General features: G+C 36.6%; 1 protein-coding gene and 1 pseudogene across 1 annotated transcript in view; one reads left to right on the top strand and one right to left on the bottom strand.

Moving 5' to 3' along the window:
• TTC28 (tetratricopeptide repeat domain 28) overlaps positions 1-26,278 on the top strand; it is a 628,115-nt gene that overhangs the window by 140,043 nt on the left and 461,794 nt on the right.
• LOC112676764 (40S ribosomal protein S12-like) lies at positions 7,300-7,691 on the bottom strand (annotated as a pseudogene).

Raw genomic sequence — 26,278 nt, 5'->3', positions numbered from 1 at the left:
GAAGTAAGAATATGCAATGAGGAAATGTCTTTCCCCATTGCAATGCTATGGTGCTGGGAAAATTGGACAGCTACATGCAGAAGAATGAAACAGGACCACTTTCTTATACCACACACAAAAATAGACTCAAAATGGATTAAATACCTAATTGTGAGACCCAAAGCCATAAAACCCAAAGCCTTTCCAAAAAGGAAACATAGGCAGGCAGTAATTTCTTTGACATTGACCCTAGAATTATTATATATATTATAGTGTTATATTACTCAGCCATAAAAAGAATGAGATCTTGCCGTTGCAACCACATGGATGGACCTAAGAGGGTATAATGCTAAATGAAATAAGTCAGATAGAGATAGACAAATACCATATGATTTCACTATGTGGAATTTAAGAAACAAAACAAATTAACAAACAAAAAATAAAAGGCAAAAAAGAGTCTTAAATCCAGAGAACAAACTGATGGTTGCCAAAAAAAAGGAGGTGGGTGGAGGGATGGGTGAAATTGATAAACAGGATAGGAGTACACTTATTGTGATATAATGGATTGAATTGTTGAATCATTATATAGTACACCTGAAAATAATATAATACTGTATGTTAATTATACTTTAATAAAAAATAGATATTCTGTTTTTCAAATTTGTAGTTAAGGCAAGTGTAATGGAGGGATGGATGTGATTTTTATTCCAACACAGAGTGCAGTACCTCACGTGATCTGTTTCTAATTTCTCTTCCTCTTATCTCATTTTGTGAAATTGTTAACTAAATTGTTAACTAATATTCTTTGTACGGCTTTATGAAACTCAAGTTAGCAGAAATATGTAGAAGATTGTTACTGCTAACAAAGAGAAATTATTACTGCTAATGAAAATGATGGGATTATTGATATAAGAAATTGTCTATTATAAATGTTGAGGTTTCTGCATATTGTAGACATTAATGTAATTAGCTGTGTCCTAGTAAGATTATATAGTAATCAAAAGATAAAACTAATCTGAATATTAAGGATCAGTTGGACCTACATTAGACTACTTCTATCATCATTTTGTAATCTTCTGTTTGTAATGATGGATCCTTCTATGAGAAAAGTATTTTTGAAAGATTATTACATGAATTCTTCCTGTTTTATGAGCAAGCTCGAGAAAGCCATATGGACATAATGGTTAAAATAAATTATCTTAACCACACTGACAGTGACATTCTATTTTTTTTTATTTTTTATTTTATTTATTTATGATAGGCACACAGTGAGAGAGAGAGAGAGGCAGAGACATAGGCAGAGGGAGAAGCAGGCTCCATGCACCTGGAGCCCGACGTGGGATTTGATCCCGGGTCTCCAGGATCGTGCCCTGGGCCAAAGGCAGGCACTAAACCGCTGCGCCACCCAGGGATCCCGACAGTGGCATTCTAACAGTAAAATGTATGAATGGATGATATCAGACAAGTGCTGGAGCTGTCAGCTCATGAGAGGTTTTTGTTTTTGTTTTGTCTTGTTTTAAGCAGACTCCATGCCCCGTGTCATGACCCTGAGATCAAGACCTGGGCTGAATTAATAATAATAATAATAAGAGTCAGACACTTAACTGACAGAGCTACCCAGGTGCCTCTTATGATAGTCTTCTGGTTGAGGTGATGATGGTTCCTTCTTGGAGACTTCTCTCACTTTTGCAGATTCTCCAAATTATTTAATATTAGCATACCAATTGAAGAAATATTTATTTAGTACTTATTATTTATATTGTTTAGAAGAATGCTAGAATTAAAGTATATTATTATTATCAGCTTCATTGAGATGTAAGTAACAAAATTGTAAGGAATTTGAATCCATAGTGATTTGATATATGTATGCATTGTGAATGGGTTCCCCCCCATTTAGTTAATATATTCATCACTTCATGTATATATTTTTGATGAGAACATTTACATTCTACTCTCTTAGCTAATTTTAGTTACATAATACAGTGTCATCAATCGTAGTCACTATGTTTTTACATTAGATCCTCAGGTCCTACTCATCTTATAGCTGGAAGTTTGTACCCTTTTACCACCCCTTCCTATTTCACCACCCTCTAGCCCTTGGCAACCTCTTCTTTACTCACTGTTTCTTTGAGTTTGACTTTTTTCCCCAATTTTATATATGTAAGTGATACTATGCAGAATTTGTCTTTCTCTGGCTGGTTTATTTCACTTAGCATAATGTCCTCAGAGTTTATTAATTTTGTCACAAATGGCAGGATTTCCTTCTTTCTCATGGGTGAACAATATTCATATATATATATATATATATATATCCCATTTCTCATGGGTGAACATATTCATATATATATATATATATGTATATATATATATTCCATTTCTTTTTTATCCATTCATCCCTTGATGGACACTTAAGGTTTTTCATTTTTTGGCTGTAGTGAATAATGTTGTAATGAACATGGGAGTGGAGATGTCTCTTCAATATCCTGCTTTTGTTTCCTTTGGATATATACCCAGAAGTGGGATTGCTGGATCATGTGGTAGTTCAGTTTTTACTCTTTTGAGGATTCTCCATACTGTTTTCCATAGTAGCTGCACCAACTTACATTTCCACCAATAGCATACAAGGATGTCCTTCTACATCATCATCAATACTAGATGTTATCTGTTATCTTTTTGGTAATAGCCATTCAAAGAGGTGTGAAATGATAGCTCATGGTTTTGATTTGTATTTTCCTGATTAGTGATGTTCAGCACCTTTTCATGTACCTGTTGGCTATCTGTATGTCATCTTTGGAACAATATCTATTTACTTTGCATATTTTAAAAATTATTTTATTTTTTAAAGATTATTTGAGAGACAGAGCATGAGCACCAGCGCAAGTAGGGGGAGGGACAGAGGGAGAGAATCTTCAAGCAGATTTCATGCTAAGTGTGGAGCCCAGTGTGAGACTTGATCTCATGACCCATGACCTGAGCCAAAACCAAGAGTTGGATGTGTAAATGACTGAGCCACACAGGTGCCCCTGGTTACTCTGCATATTATATTATATTGGTCTTTACTCTTGAGTTGTATGAGTTCTTTATATATTTTAGATATTAACCCATTATCAGATATATGATTTGCAAATAAATTCTTCTATTCAGTAGGTTGCCTTTTCATTTTGTTGATGGTTTCTTTTGCTTTGAAGAAACCTTTTAGTTTGAGACAGTCCCTAAAGGGTGTGTATGTGTGTATATTTTCCAGTTCCAACAATATGTGTACTTAATTTTTTCCAGGTTTATACATATAACATTGTGTAAGTTTAAGGTGCACAATGTGACGATTTGATATATACACATATTGTGAAATGATAAGATATATTTTAAAAAATTATGGTGTTGGGCCCACTGGTATGGCTAAAATGAAAAAAAAAAAGGCAGACAGTAACAAATATTTGTGAGAATGTGGAAAAACCCACATTCTCATCATACACTGCTGGTAAGATTATAAAATGGTGCAGCCACTTTGGAAAATAGTTTGACAGGTCCTCAAAACATTAGAGAGTTACCGTATGACTCAGTGATTCTACTGCTGTGATGCACAAAAGTTATTGGAAAAATATTTACACAAAAACTTTTACAGGAACGTTTTTATAGCAGCACTATTCATAAAATCTAAAAATTAGAAACAACCCAAATACACATCAGCTGATGATTGGGTAGAAAAAAATGTGATATAGCCATATAATAGAATATTATTCAGCCATGAAAAGGAATGAAGTATTGATGTATGCTACAACATGAAAGCATTATTCTAAGTGAAAGAAACCAGAGCATATATTGTATTATTTCACTTATATGAAATTATCACAATATGCAAATCAGTAGAGAAAGACAGTAAATTACTGGTTTCCAGGGACCTAGGGGAGGCAGAACTGGGGAGTGACTACTAATGGATATGGAGTTTCTTTTTGGAGTGATGAAGATATTCTAAAACTGATTGTGGTGAAGGATGTACAACTCTGAGATTCTACTGACACACTGAATTGTATACTTTAAAAGGATGTATTTTATGGTGTGTGAATTAAATCTCAATAATGTTATTATTAAAAAAGTCGTGGTGCTGGAGTTTCCCTAATAGGCAATTTATTTTTTTTTATTTTAATTTTTTCCTAATAGGCAATTTAGAATTGCAATTTTAGGTTATTTTATCCATATATGCTGTCTTCTTAACCATATTTTAAGTTTTTTTTTTTAAGAATTTGTGCTTTATTTCTAGGGCCTAGCAATATCTCTCTATTATATTCTGTGTGTGTGTGTGTATACACATATATAAACACACATATGTATCATATATGTATTTGTGATTTTATTTGAGTCTTCTTTCTGTTTTTCTTAGTCTAGCTAAGATTTTGTCAGTTTTGTTGTTTTTTTTTTTTTTTTTCGAAAACCAACTCTTAGTTTTGTTTTTCTGTTCTGTTTCATTTCTTTTTCTTTTATTTTTTTAAGATTTTATTTATTTGTTCATGAGAGACACAGAGAGAGAGACAGAGACACAGACAGAGGAGAAGCAGGCTCCAAGTAGGAAGCCTGATGTGGGACTTGATCCTGGGACTCCAGGATCATGCCCTGGGCCAAAGGCAGGGGCCAAACCACTGAGCCACCCAGGGATCCCCTAGAATTGTTTTTGCAGCATCCCACAGGTTTTTGTATGTTGTATTTCCATTTTCTTTTCTTTCAAGATTTTTTTTTTTTTTACTATTGGACTTGACTACAGAGAACTTACTAATAACTGTGACAGGAGCAGATTCAGTGGAGTGAGGGAGGTGAATCAGCCCATTCTTGTTTCATAAATGTAATATCTTTTTATTTCACAAAGGGTATAGTAGTAGTTTTGAAATTTTCTTCTTTATTTCTTCCAAGTTTCTTCTCCCTACTCTTTCCCTTCTTTCCTTCTATATTTTAAGTCTCTTTCTTTTCTTTTCTTTTTTTTAAATAGATTTTATTTATTTATTCATGAGAGACACAGAGAGAGAGAGAGAGAGAGAAGCAGAGACACAGGCAGAGGGAGAAGCAGGCTCCATGTAGGGAGCCCGATGTGGGACTCAATCCTGGGACTGGGACTCCGGGATCACACCCTGAGGCCTAAGGCAGACCCACCCAGGCATCGCAAGTCTCTATCTTTCATATTCAAATGCTTTTCTTAAATGTCAGATGGTCTTTGAACTTTGTGTAATATTTAATGGTAGGATGCATGCTGGTACTGGTTGACTGGCTGGGCTGTTTCTTTGGTAGGAATTACTAATGTCAGTCTTTCTAGGTCTTTTCTCTTGGGATTGTGAGATTGTATAATGAAGACTATTTCAATTTCTGGCCTGACGTGTACTCTTCTGACTGCCAGTGTTCTTCTTCTTTTTTTTTTTTTTTAAGGATTTATTTATTTATTTAGAGAGAGCAAGAGTGTGGGGGGCTGGCAGAGGGAGAGGGAGAGAGAGAGAATCTCAAGCAGGCTCCATGCTCTGTGGACCTCTGTTTCACAATACTGAAATCATGACCTGAGCAGAAATCAAGAGTTGCATGCTTTATTGAGCTACCCAGGTGCCCTGTGACTGCCAGTACTCTTGAAGTCAAGTTGAATAAGGAGGTTACAGAAGAATCTCAACATTCATCAAATAAACTTTAAATTAATTCTCATTTCATGTAGTATCCTAACTTGATTGTTCCTGGTGTCCCTTATATCAGAGACCCAATGGGGATGTCTGGGTGGCTCAGTGGTTTAGCGCCTGCCTTTGGCCCAGGGCATAATCCTGGAGTCCCGGGATCGAGTCTGCATTGGGCTCCCTGCATGGAGCCTGCTTCTCCCTCTGCCTATGTCTCTGGCCTCTCTCTCTCTCTGTGTCTCTCATGAATAAATAAATAAAAATTTTAAAAAGTCAATATCTGGGTAGCTGGAGATGTCTAACTGCTTTATAAACTTTTTATTATGAAAACTTTAGGTAAGGACAAGTAGAGAGCAGTTCTTAATGTATAGAACTAATTCATGACTGATCTTTTTATCTGTTATTTTGAAGCAATCTTCAACATCATTATTTCATTTACAAATATTTCAATATGTATTCATAAAGGCAAAAGACATTTTTAAAAAACAAAGAACAATACCACCATCATTGAACAAAAATATAATTAACAGTAATTTCTCATTATAGTCACATAGTTTAATCATTGTTCAGATTTTCCTCATTGTTTCATTAATGGTTCCCATTTCCACCCCATAGCATGTTTGACTCATGATCTAAATTAAGATCTACATATTGCTTGCTACATCTTATAAATTTCTTTTTTTTATTTAAAAAATTTTTTTTAAAATTTATTTATGATAGTCACAGAGAGAGAGAGAGAGAGAGAGAGAGGCAGAGACACAGGCAGAGGGAGAAGCAGGCTCCATGCAGAAGCCTGACGTGGGACTCGATCCCAGGTCTCCAGGATCACGCCCGGGACTGAAGGTGCACTAAGCCTCTGAGCCAGCCGGGCTGCTCACTAATGTCTTCTCTTTTGTGTTGTTAGGCACCGATGATCATTGCCTGGATCCTTAAATTAATTTGGGGTTACAAAGTGAAGATATTCTAATTTTATTCCATCTCTTTTCATTAACTAGAACTTCTATAAACCTATCTCCTGCCCTTCTCCAAGAAGCTTTTTGGTTCCTGTAGATGTGGTTTCTATAGAAAGGCAGGATGACTGTTTCTTTCCCTCATTCTCCTATTTTCACAGTAATGAATCAGTTCCTTCACATCCTCCAAAGGAGGCTAATAAATTATTGTTGCTGTTGTGGTTATTATTATTATTTCTTTTCCTCTTCCTCTTTCTCATCTTTCTCTTCCTCCTCTTCTTCCTCTTGTTGCATAAGGTGGAAGTTCTTGCAGTTTGTACCTGAGTGAGGGCTTTAAAGAGCAGAGTAGTGTACACACAGGGAGAGCAATGAAAACAACCCCATTACTTAAAGCCACAGTAACCTGGGGCTTGTGCTGCTATCATGTAACCTAGCCTTTGTTTGCTAACATGCTGTGAATGTAGACTAAGTTACTCAGAAGAATGTGGTACTAACATCCCTATTTAGACAGTTAAGAACAAAGAACTATAGATGATTGATTAAAAAAAATTTATGGCTATTTTAAATCCAAGCTTCAGTTCATGAAGGATGAAATTTTATAGTACTTTCAGGGTGAGATTTTGGAGGAATACATTCTTCACATCCTCGATACATATGGTTAAATCACAGGAAACAAATAAAGCTTTATTTTATTATTATTATTTTTAACAAAAACCAAGTTTTTTATTTGGTCATTTCTTGTATTTGAAGTATTCCTCGATAACATCCTTCGCCTGAGATTCTTTGCTATAGTCCTTAACCACCACGCAACTGCAACCAAAGACTACGGGGTTTTCCCTTTCTGTCAATTTTACAGAGGCCTACCCATTCCCCTAGTTTCTTATTGTCATCAACCTTGATTAGATTGATTTGGTGTTCAGCACATCCTCCACCAACTTGATATACATAGGCTCATCACAGTTGGATGCAAGTACACAAAGATGGGCTTGACGCTTGTCTAAGGCTTTGGCAGCTTTGTGAATTCCACGTGTTTCGCTGTTGTGGAAGAGGGCGGTCTCCAGCACCTCTTGAAAGCAGTATTAATGGCCGTAATATCTCCAGCAGCAGTGCCTTCCTCTGCCATGGGGGTGGATTATGAGTGTAGCCGAATCTTGCCTGCACCTGAGCCTCTGCCTCTGCGTGACTTGGCAGCGGCAGAGAAAGAGTAGAAATAAAGCTTTAAATTCTGACTTTGTCCTGGGATCGAGTCCCACATCAGGCTCCCTGCGTGGAGCCTGCCTCTCTCTCTGCCTATGTCTCTGCCTCTGTGTTTCTCATGAATAAATAAATAAAAATCTTTAAAAAAAAACAAATAGGGCAGCCCCAATGGCCCAGCGGTTTAGCACCGCCTTTGGCCCGGGGTGTGATCTTAGAGACCTGGGATCGAGTCCTGTATCAGGCTCCCTACATGGAGCCTGCTTCTCCCTCTGCCTGTGTCTCTGCCTCTCTCTCTCTCTCTCTCTCTGTGTTTCTCATAAATAAATAAAATCTTTAAAATTAATTAATCAATCAATCAATTAATTAATTATGACTTTGTGGAAGGGTAATTATCTTTTAATGTAGAGATAAAATATTGTTTTCTTTTTTAAAGAAAAGCAATATGCTTGGATGTTTAAATCTGTTGTATTGTTTTTGCTATCTCTCACTTATGGTGGCTTATTTCCTTAAATGGTTTAGTTGTTTGTTTGTTTATTTATTTATTTATTATTTTTTTCGAGAGAGAAGTGAGGAGAAGGCCAGAGGGAGGAGAGAGAGAGAATACTAAGCAGGCTCCACCCCCAGCCAACAGCTGGATGTGGGCTTGATCTCATAGCCCTGTGATTGTGACTTGAGCCAAGTCAAAGAGTCGGATGCTTAACTGACTGAGCCACCCAGGTGCCCAGTTTAGTAATTTTAAAAAACAATTCATTAGTACATATTTATTTAAACTTGATCTGTGAAATTCCTAAGGGCCTAAATTGGGGATTGTTTATTTCAGGAAGAATTTGCATTTCTTTCTGCCAGACAAAGGATTCTGTAGACCTGAGACTACTTTAGCATTATCCAAGAGTCTGCTTAATTTCTCAGAAGAAGATTCTCATTCAGTTCATCCAGATTTATTTTGTCTATATCCTCTATTTCAGCTCATTTTTCTTCTCTCCCCCTTAGCGCTTTCCCTTACTTATGTGCAAGGTGAAAAATACGTTAAAATAAAATTTTATAGCTTATCCTGGGTCTAGTTGTCTAATAGAGGAGGAATCTTTTTTGTTTGCCGTGACCAAAAGATCCTAGAAAAGTCATTATTTTTTAACAAAAATATTTTATTTATTTATTTGACACAGAGATAGAACACAAGCACGGGGAGCGGCAGAGGGAGAGAGGAAGACTCTCCACTCAGCAGGGAGCCTGAATGGGGCTCAGTCCCAGTATTCTGGTATCATGACCTGAACCAAAGGCAGATACTCAACTGACCCAGCCACCCAGGTGCCCCTAGAAAAGCCAACTTTTTAAAAATTTAATTTAATCTAATTTATTCATGAGAGACACAGAGAGAGGCAGAGACACAGGCAGGGGGAGAAGCAGGCTCCATGCAGGGAGCCCCATGTGGGACTTGATCCTGGGACCCCAGGATCATACCCCGAGCCAAAGGCAGATGCTCAACTGCTAAGCCACCCAGGCATCCCTAGAAAAGTCTTTTTTTTTTTTTTTTTTAAGATTTATTTATTTATTCATGGAAGTCAGACAGAGAGAGAGAGAGGCAGAGACACAGGCAGAGGGAGAAGCAGGCTCCATGCAGGGAGCCCGATGTGGGACTCGATCCCAGGACTCCAGGATCACGCCCTGGGCTGAAGGCAACGCCAAACTGCTGAGCCATCCGGGCTGCTCTAGAGAGTCATTCTTAAGACATCACATGTACTTAGAATACTATGTTCCATTGATAATAATGATACATTACATTCATATAATGCAGGTTTAAAGAATTTTCACATATCTTATTTATTTTCCATAGCAACAAAGTAAGGTTTTTATCTTAAAAACAAAGGTAGGCAAAAAAAAAAAAAAAAAAAAAAAAAAAAAAGAAAGAAAGAAAGAAAGAAAAAAGTTAGGCATGTTTGTTATTAAAACTAATTATTTTCAAGAATGGGCAATTGGCTTTGTAAATCATAATCCAAGGAGGATATTTTGATTCTTACTTATAAAAATATCTCATTTGTTATAGTAACAACTATTCCATGCAGCAACAGAGAACATCCTTACAATGGATAAAGAAAAGAATATAAAACTGTATTTTTAATGATTATAATTATGTCAGGTACAATTCATATTACAATTACATAAGTATCAGAAATGGATTTGCCAAAAATAAAAGCACTCTATTGAAATTGTGGTATTGTGCAAATTTTATTCATTTTATTGTAGTGTTGTAGTGTTTTATTCAAAGGGAATTAATCTCCCAGTTTTTATTAAAGTATATACATTTGTACAGGGAAAGAAGTCTAAGATGGTGGGTTGTGTTCATTTATAGATCAAAGTCTTAACCATTATTATCTCTAGGTAGTGAGATTTCAAATGATTAAAAAATATTCTTAAAAAATAATTTTAAAAAAGATTTATTTATTTTAGAGATTGTGTGTGAGCAGGGGTGGGGCAGAGAGATAGAGAATCTCAAGTAGACTCCTTGCTGAGCATGGAGCCCCTCACAGGGGTGGATCTATGACTCTGAGATCATGACTTGAGCTGAAACCAAGAGTTGGATACTCAACCCACTTAGGCACCCCTTAAAAAATTATTATGATATTTTTATAATATTCAATTTTTAAAAATAATTTATTAATTTTATCATTATAAAAATGATAAAGATATTTTCATTTTGGAAAAGTGTCTTATGTGCTATAAAGTCTAGGCTTTGACTTAAAATTTTATTATTTAGTGGGGCTGAGGAAAATTTATGTATAAAGGAAAAAGAAATTTATAACAAATCTTTCCATAAGGCTTACCTCTGTCATAAAAGTACAGAAAAATTGAAGACTAAATTTCTCAAATGTTGAGTAAGAATCATTTGGCTTCAGAAGATCATATAGTATACTCAAATTTTTGAACATTTAACAGTAAAAATGAAGCATTTAAATAAATATTTTCCTGACTTATGTACTTTATTAGAGGAATTAACATTTACTAAGGTAAGAGCCAGGTAATTTATATACATGATGTTTAATGTCATAATCATCTCACAATGACCCAGTAGTGCTGGTGTATCCTTCATCTTTTATGTTTGCGAAAATTGAGAATCGAGAGATTAAACAAGTAGAGCAAGGTCATTTAACTGGAAATGGAAGAATTAGAATTTAAACCTAGTTTTGAAGGATTTGAAAGGCTTTGCTTGGTGTTCCCTGGGTGGCTCAGTGGTTTAGCACCTGCCTTTGGCCCAGGGCACCGTCCTGGAGTCCCGGGATGGAATCCCGTGTCGGGCTCCCGGCATGGAGCCTGCTTCTCCCTCTGCTTGTGTCTCTGCCTCTCTCTCTCTCTCTCTCTCTCTATCTATCTATCTATCATGAATAAATAAAATATTTTTAAAAAAGAAAGGCTTTGCTTTGTCCAGCGTGGCCTCCCATGATAAGTGGACCCTTCTTGCTATTTATCTTATTTGGTTTTGCTCTGTATTTATACCATTTTCACTTGGCACTTGGTTATTTCAACAGAGATATTGGAAACTACACATAAACGTTGATTAGTTGTAATTCTCATAAGATTTGAGAGATCTCTCCCCCCTTCTCCTTTTTTGGCAGTCTACAAATGGTTAAACTTGATGAAATACTAATGAAGAATTACAGAGTTATTTGTTTGACTTTGCCACTTGGGACACTTGGCAAATGAGACAATTCATCTCAGTGTGCAGCTAGTCTCATTTCTTAAAGAAAATTAATTAATGCAGTTTGTCTTCCTCCCATATCTCTGATTATAGTCCTTTTATTATACCTTCACTTTCCTGCTTTACGTTTCTTCCCTGGAAATATCTGTTTTTCAAGGCTCTCTGGTTTCTTTCCACCTGATAAGTAAAAGCAATTTTCCTCAGTATGAGTGTATATTTGTAATTTTAGAACACTTTAGACAAGACAAAGACATTTGTGCAGTATCCATAGGAAGAAAATTCCATACTAAAGAATTTCAAAGGCGTTAACCCCTCTTTTAAAGTGATTTAATCAATTTTATAATTGTCTTTATTATTCTTTGTCTTCTTTTGGCAAGATGGGTTAGTATTATGTATATTTTACCACAATTGTCTTCCACTACAACAGCTCATTACTTAAATTTATTAACAGTGTAATTTTGTTTTTAATACCTTTACATTTTTAAAAATAGTAGTATCTATGACTTGGGGGCCATAATTTAGTGGTTTTTGAAGAAGAGGGAGTTGTTTTCTATAATTTTAACAGTTATAACCAGAAATGCAATTTCTTTTCAGAAAATGGCTTGAGCAGTTTATTACTCAGTCTCTTTGAATATATTTTTTCTCTATTTTCACAGTGGACTTCTCATTTTAGAGGTAGAATGACTACATGCTCATTTTCTTTTTCTTTTGATACTCATCTGAAAAACTGGGACTTAAGAAAATCTAACATTTAAATCACTTTTAACCTTTTTTTTTTTGCTCCACAGACCCACCAAGAAATCAGTTTGAAAAAAAAATCAGATTGTTATCAATCATCTCCCATACCAGTGTTGTATAAAAAATTTTTAATCATGCTAGTGAGAACATGGAGAATTGGCATGAATATATTTAAAGTCGACCAAATGAGAAAAGATATGGGAAAGAAAGGGTGGAAGGGAAGTCAATTAAGAATTAAGCAAGGACCTTGTGTAAAGATAGCAGTTTGTATTTTTATATTAAAATTAAATAAAGGCTATACACAAGTCACTGATACAGATTATTCTGGTTTTCAGGTTATATTATAATATATATAGGATATTGACTTACATATAACTAAAAATGAAATGAAATGGAATGGCTTGATTCATTTATGATATGATACCAGTTTAACAATGGAAGGATTTTATTTTTCCTAAGATTTGGTAGCCTTTCTAATTTTCTCATCAGACTAGGTTTTAGAGTTATTGAATCATTTCATTCAGTCACAACCTTTTAAAAAATGTTGACTCTATGTAGATTACAGAAATACTGTTCCATTATTTGCCTCTGTGATCGCTGATGTCTGTCAGTTGAAGGAATGGTAACCTTTAAAATGAAATAACCCTGTCATAATATCATGGCAGAAAACTGACAGGATAGTAAAAATATACTGGACTTTGAGGGGCATTCTAGGGGGAGCAATTTACAGATATTTTTATTAGGGAGATTTACAGATGCTGTGCTATTCTGTGTACTTAGTGTCAAGCTGAAGAGATGGATCAGACACATAAATCATGTTTGAGGATTCTAAGATAACCTGGAAGAGTGTAGATTTCAGAGAATAGTTGTGAGGTTGGTCTGCTTGCTGTTCTTTTCTCTTAACCTTTTACTTACTTACTCTTGTATATACTTTCATTGGATTTTTTCAGTGCATATCTACATAGTTTTGTCATTCAGGTTTCTTTTGGGGTTGGAGTTATGGAGGGTTTTCCTGTCTGACCCAGGCTAAAGTATCATGAGTTTAATATGCATGAGAGTGATCTTTGGGAGAGGATGAAGAGAATAATAGACTTAGACTTAGGGCATGAGTATAGGGTACATTTTTGAGGTTGTCTACCCCTGAGGCTTCCAAGGGGAGATCAGGGGAGCTCCAGATATTGAAAATGACAAACCATGGGTTTGCCTGTTTTTACAAATACCTTTGATATTCTGAAATGCTGGAATCCTAAAACTTTTAATAAAACTTTTGGGTGATGACTCTAGCAGAGCTTTTGAAGAGCAAGGACAAAAGGCTATTGCTTATCAGTCCTTATAGAATTGAATTATGTATTATGAAAAATATAACCTCATATTAACTTTTCACCAGCCCTGTTGTGAAGTGGTATATTTCATGTCACTTTTTGTATGTGTAGCCAATCATTTCAGAATTTTTTTCTACTTCTTCAGTATCCTTTTAAATTTCATATTGGATCATATACTTTTTTTTTTTAAATTTTTATTTATTTATAATAGTCACAGAGAGAGAGAGAGAGGCAGAGACATAGGCAGAGGGAGAAGCAGGCTCCATGCACCGGGAGCCCGACGTGGGATTCGATCCCGGGTCCCCAGGATCGCGCCCTGGGCCAAAGGCAGGCGCTAAACTGCTGCGCCACCCAGGGATCCCGGATCATATACTTAATAGTAAGCTACAAACTGAATTTCTCCCTCCAGTGATTATGAGTTAAGTTTATATTGTACAGTTCTTCTTTCATTGCTCAAAGATTCTTCTGGCATTACCTGGACTTCATAGCAGAGAAAACTATTCTATGTTACCTCTTCTGATATCAAGTAATGATTAGGTAAGATTATCTCACAACAGTGATCTAAATAAACTTATGGCTTACTTAAGTTTAGAAGAACCACAAGTTCTCTGAAAAGTCTTAAGTTCAAATGGGTAAAATGGCAACTATTTTTTTTTTTTTAAGATTTGTCCATTTATTTTAGAGACAGAGAGAGAGAAAGTGAGCACATGGGGAGGGGCAGCAGGAGAGAATCTCAAGCAGACTTTCTGCAAATCAAGGAGCCCAACTGAGGGCTCCATCCCAGGATGCTGAGATCATGATCTGAGCCAAAACCAAGAATTGGACACTCAACTGACTGAGCCACCCAGGCATCCCTGCATGTTGTTTCTTAGAATATTCATCTAGCTGATACCAATACTTGTTGTGAGGTGGAATGTCCAGGTTCACATTTCAGCCTTGCTACTTACTGATTGTATTATGTTGGACAAGTTATTTCAGCTCTTTTTGTTTAGATCCCACATTTGTAAAATGTGAATAATGTTATTTCTCATCTAATAGAGTTGTTTAGGAGTATCAAAAGAGATAATACATAAAGCATTTAGAACAGAGCCTGGTATTATACTACTCAATAAATGTTAATATAAAAATATATAATTAAATATATGTATTCAATTAAATATATTTAAACATGTTAGAACAGAATTTCCTTTATTGTTTCAGTCATTAATTTTTGAGCATATACAGTGTTCAGGGTATTGCCTGTAGAAAGTTCTTTGGAGTTGGAAAGATGATTTAGACACAGATTCTTTCTTCGTGTTGATATAAGATGGTTTAATAATAAGTTTGGTTTATAAAAAATACTTTATAGGTTTATCTGTTCATTTACTCATTTATTTAATAAAGTATCTGCTATGTTTTAGGTTTTTTTTTTTTTTTACGTATTTGGGATATAACAAAACAAACCAGATTTCTGCTGTCAAATAACTTACATGTTTGTGAGAGGAAGCCAATGATAAATACGCTCGAAAAATCATCCCAGATAGTGATAATGCTTTAAGAAAATAAAATATTTGATGAGATATAGAGTGATGTGGACTCAGTGAGGAGATAACGTTTTAAACTAAGACCTGAATGACAAGATGGAGCTAGCTACATACGGATTTGGGGACAAAGCTTCCTGATAGAGGAAACAACAAATGCAAAGACTCTGAGAGAAAATAACCTTGGAATACTTGAAGTACAGAAAGATTAGTGTGCAGGAACATGGAGAGCAAAGAGTTGTGATAGGCAATGGTGTCAGGGAGTTTGGTAGAGATCAAGTCACAAGGCTTTGCAGTAGGCTGTGGTAAGGTGTTTGGATTTCATTTAAGTGTAGTGGTATACTTGAAGAGTTTTTTTTTTTTTTTTTAAATATTTTTATTTATTTATTTATGATAGCTCCATGCACCGGGAGCCCGATGTGGGATTTGATCCCAGGTCTCCAGGATCGCGCCCTGGGCCAAAGGCAGGCGCCAAACCGCTGCGCCACCCAGGGATCCCAACTTGAAGAGTTTTAAACCTCACAGTGCCACCATCTGATAAGTGCTTTAAAAAGATCACTGTTAGGGGCGCCTTGGTGGCTCAGTCAGTTAAGCGTCTACTTTTGGCTCAGGTTGTGATCGTGGGTCCTGGGATAGAGCCCTGCATCAGGGTCCCTGCTCAACTAGGAGCCTGCTTCTCCCCCTGCTTGCGTGCTCTCTGTCAAATAAATAAATATAAATAAATTTTAAAAAATCACTGTGATTGCTCTGCAGATTATAGGAGATCAAGAAAGAAGATCACTTAGGAGGAGAGTCTTACTGCAGTGGTTTGAGTGAGTGATAGTAAGGACCAGAACTAGGGAAGTCGTAGTAGAGGAGGAAAGATGAGGGCTTTAGTTGTAGAGCTGACAAGACCAGGTGGTAGGATGGACATGGGGAGAAGAGAAATGTAAGAATCAAAGATGAACCCTAAGTTTTAACTTTTGAGTGATCAGTTGGATAGAGGTGCTATTTATTATAATAGGAAGACTGGAAGAGGTTCAGATATGGCAAGGAAAATATGAAATTATGTCTTGTCCTTGTTAAAGTTGAGATGCTCTGAAACATCTAACTGGAAATGTTTTGGAGGCAATTGGATACAAGAGTCTATACCTTAGTAGAGAGGTATAATTTGGAAGTCATAAGCATATAGATGATAGAAATAAGTGAAATCACCTGGGGACGGAGTGTAGGTGGAAAATATTTTAAGAACTAGTGTTCTGCAGTGGCACCTGGGTGGCTCAGTGGTTGTGTCTGCCTTTGGTTCAGGTGGTGATCCTGGGGTCCCAGGATTGAGTCTCACATCGGGTTCCCTGTGGGAAGTCTGCTTCTCTCTCTGCGTATGTCTCTGCATCTCTATGTTTCTCATGAAAAAAAGAAATAAAATTGTAAAAAAAAATAAAAGAACTAGTGTTCTATAATGCAGAATTTTGTTCTAAAAGTTATGTTGTTTGTGAAAAAAGAAAAGTCAATTAAATAGTTAATAAGGGGGTTTGAGTTGAGATTGAAGAAATATCAGAGGCAAATTTTAGATGAAGAAACTTAAGAAAGTTGATTGGATGTTAGCCAGGATGTTGGGTTTTGTTTATATCCTGGGTTTTTTTATATAAATAAAATATTATAAACTTTAATGAAAAATGGTACCTTTAGTCATTTTGTTAGGTCTTTCACTATAATAGTGGACTTTGAATCAGTCAATTTTATCTGTGTAAAAATCCCATTTTTACTATGTTCTATGTGATTTTTTTTTAAGATTTTATTTATTTATTTGAGAGAGAGTGTGTGAGAGAGAGAGCACTAGCAGGGTGAGGGGCATAAGGTGAAGCAGACTAGTTGCTGAGCAGGGAGTCTGATGTGGGGCTTGGTCCTGGGACTCCGGATCAAGCAGATGCTTAACTGACTGAGCCACCCAGGCACCCTTATCTGTGTGATCTTTAACATTTGCTTTATCAAAGTCTTTGTTTCTCATGTGTAAGCTGGGAATGAGGATACTTACCCATATTATATATATATATTTCTCTCTATATTCATACATATGTATATGATAAATATTTTTTTTTGATAAATATTATATATATTTTTACTAACTATACCAGGCATGTACTAGGCACTCAAAAGATAGCTTTATGATGTTCAGTGTTGAGCTAAAATTCTTTTTGTATATTACTACTCTTCAATACACATTGTGTTGATCCTAGTGTTCCTTAGCAATGTAGATGGTGATGCTGGTTTGAGGTATAAATTTCTGATTTCTCACTTTAGCTGTATAAACTGGGGCTATTCTGTAAAGTAGGATTATGGATAGCCATTTTTTCACTCAACTAAATTGATTGTAAGGTAGCCAAGGCACTATGTCATTGCAGTGTTATGTTTGGGGTTTTTAGCTACCTCTTAGAGACTTCCAGGTGTACTATTCAAAACATATTTCTTAAACTTTAGACCAGAAGGAACCTTAGACATAATTTCTCCCCTCCTCCTCCTCCACCACACTTTCTGAAATTGAGATACAGAAAAGGTGATTGTCTTGCTCAAGATAGTAGAGCAGGAAGTAGTATTGTCCTAACCCTTAGCCAAGTGTATTTGTGTCACATTTGGATTTTAATACTTTATCTGAGTTCATAATTTGCTGGTTACAATGTTTTAGAAATGGATGGTTTGAGATTATAGAGTCTTGACATTACACAACATTTTATTTGATGATTACCTCTAAACTGTAATCATATCAGAAATGTAGGTTTGTTGCCACAGGGCATACTAGTGATCAGCAGAATTCACCAGATGGCCTTTATTTTGTATTGAGCAAAATAAATAGCAAGGATCTTTACATAAAGTCACCAGTATGAATTAGTAAGCAGAAAAAAGTCACAAAGGGAATATTATTCTAGCCAAAAAGATGAAAGTACTTTGAAAAAAATGTCATATAAGCAGTGACGTTTCATAAAAAATGTTTCACTGACTGTTGAGGTGTCTAAAAGCATTTAATGATCTCATTTCATATGTTTATATATCAGAGAGGCCTTTCCTGACCACTCTGTAAAATAGCACATTCCCATAACTCTCTGTGTACCTATTCTACTTAATTTTTTTTTATCCGTCACTTACCACTATCTGATAAGACATTTGTATGTATATACATTTACCTATATAATTAGTAATTAACTAGTTTGTGATTTTTCTTTCATACTAGAATGTCCGCTTCATGAGAACAGGGACTTTATCTAGCCCGTGATTGGTGCTTAAAATGGTTGTTTGGCTGTGGAAAACAGTTTTGCAGTTTCTAAAAATTAAATGTAGGATTACCCCATGACCCTGCAATTTTACTCCTAGGTGTATGCCCAAAAGAATGTTTATAATAGCACTACTGCAGTAGCCAGTACATCCATCCAATGGATAAGTGGCTAAACAAACTGATATATACATACAATGAAATGTTATTTAGCCATAAAAAGAAATGACAGTTTGACACATACTACAACATGAATGCGCCTTAAAAGCATTCTACTGAGTGAGAAAAGCTAGACGTAGAAGGTCACATATTATATGATATTTATATGAATTTGTCCAGAATAGACAAATCCATAGAGACAGAATACACATTGATGGGGCTGAAGGACAGGGGCAAAAGGAGAGAAACTGCTTAATGGGCGTGGGGTTTTACTTTGGAATGATAGAAGTGTTTTGGACCTAGACAGAGGTAGTAGTTGCACAACATTGTAAATGTACTAGATGCCACCGAATTGTTTCCTTTAAAATGGTTAGTTTTATGTTATATGAATTTTACCTCAATAAGTTATTTTTTATTTTATTTTTAAAAATTAAAAAAATATTTATTTATTTATTTAGAGGGGGAGGAGCAGAGGAAAGGGGGAGAAGTAGACTCTCTGCTGAGCAAGGAAGGAGCCTGATGCAGGGCTTGATCCTGTGACTTTGGGAGATGCTTAACTGACTGAGCTACCTAGGTGCCACAACAAATTATTTTTTAAAATGCTTGCTTGCTGAACAATCACTGTGACCAGTTTGAATGTTTGCTATGTATAGGGTACTGTATAAAGTTACCAATTGTTAGCTCTGGGATCTGAGCAAAATAGGAGAGTAGGAACAAACAATGATTAGACTAAAATTCTACAGAAGTTTTTGATTCATATGGGAGAAGGAAAATACTTGATTGACATGGAGCACACATAGAGATAGTTCCTAAAACCTGATGTAACATGAGAGATAGAGTAGAATAAGACTGTGGTGCATATTGAATCTCTGTGACTGTGACGTTCACTTATCAAGTTCAGAAATGCTAATTCTTCAGCTCTTTCCTTCCCAAGAGACTGACTGCCTGTATGACAGAGCTCATTTTACCTACCCTTCCTTACTTTATCCTTATTGTGGATCCTACATTACAGCTGAAATCTTTCCAGCTTGGAGGTGCAGTGGAAGCATTGCAGCCCAAATCTATACTTTAATTGGCTAGAAGTATCACTGTTGAGTGACATGATCTTTCTTCCTAGGGGAATGAAGGAGAACAGTACCAAGAAATTAATCCAAATTCTGCCTCAACATTTGAATCCAGTCATTTTATCCCAGCAGCTAGAAAAGCTTGTCCTTTTTCAAAATAGAACAAATTTCCTATTCCCATCTTTTCACCAAGTTTCATTCTGTAGCTTTGTTGGCCTCTGCTGTCACATGCAAACTTTCTGCATTTTGCTAATCAGAATCTAGATAAATTTGGATTTTTTTAAGTTATAACCAAGTGTCCAGACTTAGTGTTTTCCATACTAAAGTATAGCCTTTTATGTATGTTCTGGAGTCACCAAGTACTTTTTTCCCTTAATTTTCCCATGTTCCATTTCCTGTTTATATTCCCATTTTTTTTTAAGATTTATTTATTTATTCATATTGAGAGAGAGAGAGAGGCAGAGACACAGGCAGAGGGAGAAGCAGGCTCCATGCAGGGAGCTTGAAGTGGGATTCGATCCCCGGTCTCCAGGATCACACCCTGGGCTGCAGGCGGCACTAAACCGCTATGCCACCGGGGCTGCCCAATATTCCCATGTGTTTAATTATTAGCGGTGATTTCCCTATTATAGGCATCTCTCAAAATGGGGGAATATCTAAGCAGTAAGCCCAGGGTTATTCTCATATGTAGATTGTAACTGCTTTTCTATGGAAATTAATAATGAACAACTAAAATTTCTGTGGTATGTCACCTGTCATGTAAGTGACAGAAATAAAAGTTAAAAAGAAACATTTCACTCTTTTAAAAGTACCGTCTTGAAATAGTTAGATTTTTATGTTGCATAAACTTTATAGATGTAATTCAATATATAACAAAAATAGAATAACAGAGTAGAATCATGGTTAAAGAGCACAGGTTTTTGGAATCAGACCTGAACTTGTATCGCTTCTCTATTATTAGCTGGCTGTGTGACCTTGGACAACCATTTAACCTCAATAATCTTCAGTTTATCCATTTACAGAATGAGGATGATCAACCTATCTGGTGTGTAAAGCCCTTTAAAAAATGGGATCTGACATGTCATCACAAGTGATTATTCTTTTAAATGAATGAATTTGAAAATACAATAGGAAAACCTGCAAGGTAACTTCTCTTTTTTGCAGCTGTGAACACTTGACTGCATTTTCGCTTTCTTGGTTTGCTTTCCTCCCTAGCTATTCCTGCCATTGTTTCATTTGATAGGAAACAGTCTTAATTAAGAGCATAGAAAAGCATTAAAAGTAGGCTAATCTACAAATGAAATGCCTCTTCCTCCTCCAGAACCTCAGTTTTTGACTTGGTTCTTATGTACGTATGCAAATGAAACTCTGAAGAACTGTGGAGAGGACCTAAATAAAACATTGGTTTACCAGTCATCAGATTGTTAGTGTGCTAGAGAAATGTGCCAGACTGCTTTTGACAGAACCAGAATGAAAGGCTTTTTAAACAGCATGCCAAATACTAATTAATTTTTTGAGCATTTCAAGATTCCTACTGAGCTTATATTCCTAAGTCTTTCTGTAGAGTCTGTGACCTGATATTATTGCCAGAAAGTTGATGATGAGGTCAGAAGTGTAAAATCTTAGTTTTATAGAAAGATAGTTGGCATAAAACCTTGGGCTCTATGCAGAGCTTAGTTACATGAGAAACAAGTGTCTGAAAAACAAGAGAAAGAAAATTGTTGGATATGTTTGCAAGAATTTTCCTAACTCATTAAACAAATGCTTTTAGAATGAATGCTTGTAGCAGCACTCTTGTTTCTCATATATAGCCTTTGTGAGATTGCTGTGGTAATCATTGTGACTGACAGTTCACATCTGGAGACTTGTCAAATCTGCATATTGATAACCCCCATTTGGCTTTGCTTCTTCTGTAACATGAGCTTGTTGTTTGCCTTTTTCTCTCCCTCAGGAAGGAGATGCCCAATCTGATAGGTAAAAATGGTATCTTTCTATAGTTTTATTTTTCATTTCTTATATTATTCAGTAAATATTTTAAAAATATGAATGGGTTCATTTTAACAAAAGCTTGGAGGGGAAGGGAAGAAAGAGGATAGCACGAGGGACTGGAATGGGGGTGGAGGAAAAGGAAAACAGGGAACGGAAGAGATAAATTGAGAACGGATGATAGAATGACAAAGATGAGGAGACTTGGGGTACTGGATAGAAGAGTGGGGAAGGTGGTTATTTTGAGGGTAGTGTCAGAATTTACTCACTTGTCATTTTAAGCTTTGAGATTCTGATTATCACCTGTTACCCACTGTCCTTTGAAAACGTTTAAGTAGTTTTGATTCACCAGCATTATTTTTATTTTTTTATTGGAGTTCAATTTGCCAACATACAGCATAACAACCAGTGCTCATCCCATCAAGTGCGCCCCTCAGTGCATGTCACCCAGTCACCCCAACCCCCCACCCACCTCCCTTTCTACTACCCCTTGTTCATTTCCCAGAGTTAGGAGTCTCTCATGTTCTGTCACCTTCATGATATTTCCCACTCATTTTCTCTCCTTTCCCCTTATTCCCCTTCACTATTTCTTATTCCCCAAACGAATGAGACCATATAATGTTTGTCTTTCTCCGATTGACTTACTTCACTCAGCATAATACCCTCCAGTTCCATCCATGTTGAAGCAAATGGTGGGTATTTGTTGTTTCTAATGGTTGAGTAATATTCCATTGTATACATAGACGACATCTTTTTATCCATTCATCTTTCGATGGACGCCGAGGCTCCTTCCACAGTTTGGCTATTGTGGCCATTGCTGCTATAAACATTGGGGTGCAGGTGTCCTGCCGTTTCGCTGCATCTGTATCTTGGGGTAAATCCCCAGCAGTGCAATTGCTGGGTCGTAGGGCAGTTCTATTTTTAACTCTTTGAGGAACCTCCACATGGTTTTCCAGAGTGGCTGTATCAGTTCACATTCCCACCAACAGTGCAAGAGGGTTCCCCTTTCTCCACATCCTCTCCAACATTTGTTGTTTCCTGCCTTGTTAATTTTCACCCTTCTCACTGGTGTGAGGTGGTATCTCATTGTGGTTTTGATTTGTATTTCCCTGATGGCAAGTGATGTGGAACATTTTCTGATGTGTTTGTTGGCCATGTCTATGTCTTCCTCTGTGAGATTTCTGTTCACGTCTTTTGCCCAGTTCATGATTGGATTGTTTGTTTCTTTGCTGTTGAGTTTAATAAGTTATTTATAGGAGATCCCTGGGTGGCTCAGCGGTTTAGCGCCTACCTTTGGCCCAGGGAGCCATCCTCGAGTCCCAGGATTGAGTCCTGTGTCCGGCTCCCAGTATGGAGCCTGCTTCTCCCTCTGCCTGTGTCTCTGCCTCTCTCTGTGTGTCTATCATGAATGAATAATAAAATCTTAAAAAAAAAAAAAAAAGTTCTTTAGAGATCTTGGATACTAGCCCTTTATCTGAGAGGTCATTTGCAAATATCTTCTCCCATTCTGTAGGTTGTCTTTTGTTGACTGTTTCTTTTGCTGTGCAAAAGCTTCTTATCTTGATGAAGTCCCAATAGTTCATTTTTGCTTTTGTTTCTCTTGCCTTCATGGATGTATCTTGCACGAAGTTGCTGTGGCCAAGTTCAAAAAGGGTGTTGTGGGCTGCTCTGTGGCTCAGCGGTTTAGCGCCACCTTCAGCCCAGGGCCTGATCCTGGAGACCTGGGATCGAGTCCCACGTCAGGCTCCCTGAATAGAGCCTGCTTCTCCCTCTGCCTGTGTCTATGCCTCTCTCTCTCTCTCTCATGAATAAATAAATAAAATCTTTTATTAAAAAAAAAAGGGTGTTGCCTGTGTTCTCCTCTAGGATTTTGATGGAATCTTGTCTCACATTTAGATCTTTCATCCATTTTAAGTTTATCTTTGCGTATGGTGTAAGAGAATGGTCTAGTTTCATTCTTCTCCGTGTGGCTGTCCAATTTTCCCAGCACCATTTATTGAAGAGACTGTCCTTTTTCCAGTGGATAGTCTTTCCTGCTTTGTTGAATATTAATTGACCATAGAGTTGAGGGCCCATTTCTGGGTTCTTTATTCTGTTCCATTGATCTATGGATTCACCAGCTTTATTTATTTATTTATGGATTCACCAGCTTTAATCCTTACTTCGTTAAAGGTTTCATTCTGGAAGGGGAAATCAGAAGAACCTACTGGAATGGAAATTCTCTTGGATTCAACAAGCAGTGACTGGTATAAAATCATGTTAAGGTCAGATTTGTCATTTATGATTAGATAGGTCTTTATAGTCCCAAAGGAAAAAAAACCTTATCCATAAGAGTTTATTGTAAATAAACAATATAGGTACATTAGCACTGAAAGCCACCCTAATGAGGTTGTACTCACCCCTGACGCAAACACTGGAAATGCAGTGGTTATTATGGAAAACCAGCCTGCTTATAGTTCACAACCTAAGCTAAAGTGGCTCTCCTCATTCCATCTACTGTTTGTATATTTTCAAGAGGGACAATTTGATTGGATCAGCTGCACGGAGTACCCCATTTGGTTGTAGTTCTGTGAAGATATCTCAGAGGTGTTTCTTCTCCTTTGTACTTAGCCCATGTACATTGCCTTGACTTATGCATTTGAAATTGCTCAGGCAGCTGTGGTTTGAGTTTCTTTATTTTTTGGTTTGAGTCAGACATATGCTAGATGCTGGAAAATCATAAGTGAACAAGATAGGAAGTCCCGTGCATCATAGAGTTTACATTTTGGGAGTGTGAAGGTGGTGACACAGAAAATAAGCAAACAAATGTACAAGGGCATTTCAGATAGTCTTAGTCCAGAGAAGACAGTCATCAGGGTGATGTGCTACAGAGTAATTGGGAGAGTGTTTTAGACAGGGTAGTCCAAGAAAGCCTCTCTGAGAAAGTAACATTTTAACTGAGGCCTCAGTGAGCTCTGGCAGACATAGCAGCAAGCACAAAGGCCCTGAGATTGGTTCGCTTAGACTTTTAAAAAAACCCACTTTGGGGGTGCTTGTCTGGCTCAGTCAGTAGACCATACAACTCATTTTTTTTTTAATGGTAGTCACACAGAGAGAGAGATTGAGAGAGAGAGAGGCAGAGACATAGGCAGAGGGAGAAGCAGGCTCCATGTACCGGGAGCCCGACGTGGGATTCGATCCCGGGTCTCCAGGATAGCGCCCTGGGCCAAAGGCAGGTGCTAAACTGCTGCGCTACCCAGGGATCCCTAGCATACAACTCTTGATCTCGGTCGTGAGTTTGAATCCCACCTTGGATGTAAAGATTACTTAAAAATAAAATCTTAAAAAAAATAGAACCCCTTCCCCCACTTTTAATAATGGGAAGATTCAAACATCCAGAAAAGTAGTGACAGTGTAATGAACTCTCATGTACTCATCATCAGTTTCAATGATGAAGTTTCCCATCCCCATATTATTTTGACATCATATTATTTTCTAGACATCATATTATTTTATCTAAGAATATTTCAGTATGGTTCTAAAGATAAGGTCTCTTTTAAAAAATATGACCAGACTATTATAACTAATTAGAAAAAAATTTGACACTCTTTTTTAATATCATTAAATATCTAGTCAGTATTTAACTTCCATTTGTCTTGTAAATGCTTTACCAGTTATCTTTTGTCACAGTTACACAATATAATAGCCACAAAACCTCACAGGTATAAAAGAGTAAACACAGTCTGCGGATCACTGGGTGGTTCTTTTGCTCTAAGCTGGATTTGGAGGGATTCACTCATTTATCTATGGTCATCTTTGGGTGGACTAGGTTGGGCTTTTTCACATATTTAAATCCTTGATTGGGCTGACTTGATTCTGCCCCACATATTTTTTCCTCCATTTGGCAGTGGGCATATTTTCATGATGAAAACAGAGGAGCAAGGACAAAGTCTGGTTCTTAGAAAGTGTGAATGAATGAGTGCTTTTCAAGCCTCTGCTTTCCTCACCTTTGCTAATGTCCCATTGGGCAAAAAGCAAGTCAGAGTGGGAGGGTATTATAAGGATGCATGACAAAGTGGTAAATTCAGGAAAGCCATTCATTGAGTTTATTAATGTGGTTACTCTAATACAAATGCTGTCAATGATTTTCTTTTGCATTTTGTATGAATCAGAATGCAAATAAGGTCCACACATTTTAATTATTGTTACTTCTAGGTTCTTCTCCCTTCTCTTTTTTTAGCTTGTATTTTATTTTTAAAATGAGAATTGGGAATTTATAATAAACATTGAGAAGGCCAATGTGATTGGAATATAGTAATAAGGGCTAGAAAAATAGGCAAGGTTTTAGAGGATATAGGCTAACTCATTCAATGCCTTATGGATCATGGGAAGGAGCTTGAGTTTTAGTCTAAGAGCAGTTGGGAAATTATGCTGGGTTTGGAGCTGGAGGATGACATGATTTGATTTATATTTTGTTTTTGATAAATCCAAGGTACATTTACAAGTAGTAGAAATACACTGATGAATTTTGACAAATGTATACACTCATGTAACCACTACCGCAATCCAAGATATCAATCATTTCCATTACCCTAGAAAGTGTCCTATTGCCCCTTTACAGTCAGTCTCTCCTTTTCCAGTCTAGCAACCACCAATCTAATGTCCACATTAGAAGTCACAGATTAATTGTACCTGTTCCAGAACTTCATATTAATGGAACTATTCTGATATATAATTTTGTATTAGGCTGCTTTCACTCAAAATAATGTCTGTAACATTCAACCTTATTGTTTCAGGCACTAGCAATTCA

The sequence above is a fragment of the Canis lupus genome, chromosome 26, assembly GCF_003254725.2.
Source record: "Canis lupus dingo isolate Sandy chromosome 26, ASM325472v2, whole genome shotgun sequence".
NCBI classification, from domain to species: domain Eukaryota; kingdom Metazoa; phylum Chordata; class Mammalia; order Carnivora; family Canidae; genus Canis; species Canis lupus.
This window is presented reverse-complemented; position numbering and strand designations above follow the sequence as displayed.